This window comes from Anguilla rostrata, chromosome 4 (assembly GCF_018555375.3).
Source record: "Anguilla rostrata isolate EN2019 chromosome 4, ASM1855537v3, whole genome shotgun sequence".
Taxonomy (NCBI): domain Eukaryota; kingdom Metazoa; phylum Chordata; class Actinopteri; order Anguilliformes; family Anguillidae; genus Anguilla; species Anguilla rostrata.
The window spans coordinates 32,435,732-32,439,387 of record NC_057936.1 but is presented as its reverse complement, the minus strand read 5'-3'; the positions used below and the strand labels follow the sequence as shown (position 1 = coordinate 32,439,387).

At 38.3% G+C, this 3,656-nt stretch overlaps 1 long non-coding RNA gene across 1 annotated transcript; it reads left to right on the top strand.

The window, feature by feature from the left end:
* The first annotated feature begins 321 nt into the window (after positions 1 to 321).
* On the top strand, positions 322 to 1,904 carry LOC135254287 (uncharacterized). Its single transcript, XR_010329814.1, has 2 exons — positions 322 to 489; positions 1,527 to 1,904. It is a non-coding gene; the product is annotated as an uncharacterized LOC135254287 (long non-coding RNA).
* The last annotated feature ends 1,752 nt before the right edge of the window (positions 1,905 to 3,656 follow it).

Sequence of the window (3,656 nt, the reverse complement as noted above, 5' to 3'; positions counted from 1 at the left end):
TACAGAGCGGCAAACTGAAATAGTTATCGCTCTGTTTTACTTTCTTTTGTCTTTGTTATTTTAGCTTGTTGTTTTCGTTTATTGTTTTTGCCTGGAACCCCTGAGGGGGAAGGGTGAAGGTGTCCGTTTTTTTAAATTTTATTTCATGTTTGTGTGGGTGCGCTCTCTCTCTCTCTCCATGCGACAGACAACGGTGTTCCCCGGTACTGCCACATCTCCCTCCCAGGGGTGTCACACTGGCGTGTGATATTTGGTTTTTTGACTCCGTATTTATCCCAAGAACTGTGCTTCGTTCTCTGTGATTGCTAGTTGTGCGATGACGAACATCTGTGCCAAACTAAGGTTGTGACGAACAGTTAATGTTGAACGATTTAAAAGAACATTCCATTTAGTTCGCCACCAACACATTTTTTATAAAAATGGATGCGACTAAACGGACGGTCATTTTCACAGTGGCTTCCGCGATATTAGAGGACTTCACTGATAATGGTACTGACATTACTGATATTATATGAGTACACTGTATTGTATTGTCGTGTTGTGCTAATGAAGAGGCTTGCAGAATTGAGCGATATGTCAAAGTCATCCCTCAATATGATGATTTTAAGTTTCGCTCACATTTCAGGATGAAACAAGCAACCTTTATTATCTCAGTGTCTTTCCTGTCAGCAGTCATTTTTGTCTGTGGCGCACCACTTTGTCGGACTGTAAGGTAACGTCCGTGGTGAACAGAAAAAAGTTTGAATGTTTGCAAACGTTATTCACTGTATTCTGTATTTATACGTTCTCATTTCAATTTTATGGATTTACTTACTCTAACATGGACTGAGATCTGATTAATTACGTTTTACTACCAATATTTTGGGAGAAAGAAAGGTTTGTAATAATGTGGTAATACGTGTCAAAGAGATTATGGACCAGATTTAATCAGTGCCCTTGGTCTGTTTAAGGGCATATGCAATTTAATCAAACCATCCAGAGTAACCTTGTATATAATTGCAATAGTGGCTACTTTTCTCCATCTCAGTAAAATGGCAAGACATATGAGTTTCAAACCAATGAAAATTAGTTCTCATGGAATGATTGACACCCATGGTTAATGATTGACTGGTCAGACCACTCTTTAAAATACCTGCTTTTTCATGCTAAAGGCTCTGTTTGGCTCACACATTTTCAATTTTAAATATCAAATGTAAATTACATTGAGTATTTTCCACAGTACAGGAAGCTGTCGAACTGTAGGGAAATAGGCTGTTGCGTCAAGATGACTTTTTACTGTCCTGGTAATGTAATAAAAAAACAAACAGCTAATGGATTAATTTTGTTTAAATGGCTTCATCACATAAAAAATGACCAGGGACTGCGGGATGGCTCCTTTGGTTAAGGCACCACGTGCATGCATGCCTCACGGCCTTGGATCATATTTGGACCATGCCAGTGTTGTCTGTGGCCAATAGTTCCATAGGGTGTCACTGTTACATGCTCCTCCCCCTTTTGTGTTCTTCTCTCTCCTCTCTTTCTCTCAGGTGCTCCTGATCTGGTGATTAGCATGTGGCCCTGCCCCTTAAATAAGGGAGGCTGGAGGAGGAGGAGCTCTCTCTCCAAGATGAAGCAGCCTTCCTGACCATCTTAGTGTTTTGTTTTTTTTGCTCCTTACTTTGTGTTTATTTCCTTTTGAGGATGGAGGTCTGGTAGGTCAGTTTTCGCAGCTTTATTTGTTAGTTTAGTTATGCACTGTTTTTGGAAGTTTATGGGGGGGGAGGTTTTGGGTTCGACGGCCCATTGTGTGGTTGGCCCAGATTTCTCCATTCTTTTGTTCTGTTTGGCCAGGCCTCCAGACTCCCATAGTTTTGGTTAATTAATGGCAACTGTTTATAAATAAAGTCTTTTTGCTTTGAAACTAATCCTCGGGTGTGGTGTCCACTTCATATGTTGCTGGTCACAAGGTTGAGCAAAATGTTTTTTTGTTGTGGCCGTAACAGTGACACAATTGCCAATTGAATTACAGGGTTCAGTCAGATAGGGTTCCACATTCAGCGCTGTCGCTGGTTGATCAGGTGCCTGTAGATTGCAGTCAACACCACATATGAAAGGTCTTCCTTCCTTTGGGTTCCAAATGTTTTTAAATAAATAAAAAAATCACCAGGACAAGGTCAACTCCACTTGTGTTTGTTACAAATATAACTTAATGTAGGTATTAATATACCATAGTCTAAAGATCCAAAGGTTTCATTTATTCGGTTTAAGCAAGAGTTATCTTTGCTTTCATTATCTGCATGTCTTAATGTCAAATTCTGAGTAAAAATAGTTTTAAAGTTTTTAAATGTTAGAAGGCGAGGTAGTACCAGAATTTTGCGTTATTTGAATCTCCAGCTTTAGGACTATCACTGCAGTAACAGTAGCCACTTCTGCTCTGCTGTTATCTTGTCTCGCCAATGTTTGTTTCCTTCTTAATTATTGCAGAAAATGTATTTTATGCAAATCAAATGTATAGAAAAGTAAAACTGTAAATTACTTTTTATTAAAACCATGAGAATTGTGAAGATGCTCTCTAAAGAATGCCCCCCACACCCACACCCAGCCCTGACACCACAAAAACTATTTTCTTGGATTTATAGTCTAAGAGGTTTAAAGCATGTTTGATTGAATCTATGGGGGAATTAATCCTAATCAAGTATTAGCCTGCATTAGCTTATTTGACAATAAATAGATGGTGTGAGTTCTGAATCCAGCGCAATGTCATTGTCTGTACATATTCATATTCCTCCCCAGGGTTGTCTGCCACTTTTGTCTGTCTTGTATCCAGTGATGAAATATGTATGTGTTCAGGATATAGAGAAAATAAAGAGAAATTCAGTAAACAGCAGAGCTCTGTACACTTTTAAGCTCTTTCCTTATGATTATAAGTGCCTTTGAACACCCAATAAAGGATCATTGCTGAAATTTCAAATTGTTTGTTTCTTCATGTGGAATCTGAGCAATGACCTTTATTGGGTATCGGTTGTTCAAAGGCACTTAGTTTGATTTTCCAAATACTTATCCTTTGAGCTTCAGAGAGCATGCTCTCAATCTATACTACAATAACTCTGAGACATGTAACTGTGTCTTGAGTCGAGTTCCTTAATATATATGTCTCTTTTTCTAAAAACAGGTTCCCTTGCAAGCAGTATATAGGCCCCTATAAAAGGGGGGTTTCAGCTCTCCATGAGCAGTCAGCACAGCATGAATTTAGTGTTTGGGTATCATTATGAAAGAAGCCACTAGTTATTGGATTTGAGTAATGACTAGTTTCTCTCATCGAAATGCAGCTGAGCATGGCCATAGTCTGGCTTGACAATAAATGTGACATGGATGATAAGCGCTTTAGCCACAACTTATGTTTCACTCTTTTTAAAACAAGGTTGCAAAAAATATCTTTTTTTTTTTCTTTACCACCTCAGAGGTGTTTTCTTATGCGAGACACCTCAAGGAAGCATTGTCAATAACAGAAATAAATATGAAGATTAAGCATATAGGTCGGGGTCTTCGTTTTTCCTTTTTTCATCCTCTTTTTTATTTGTTTTACTCTCCTGCTAAGATCAAACACTCCTGTTCATTCTGGTTTGTGCCGTATACCCTTTTTTCATTTTCCTGTTATTATTGAAGTAATAAAAACA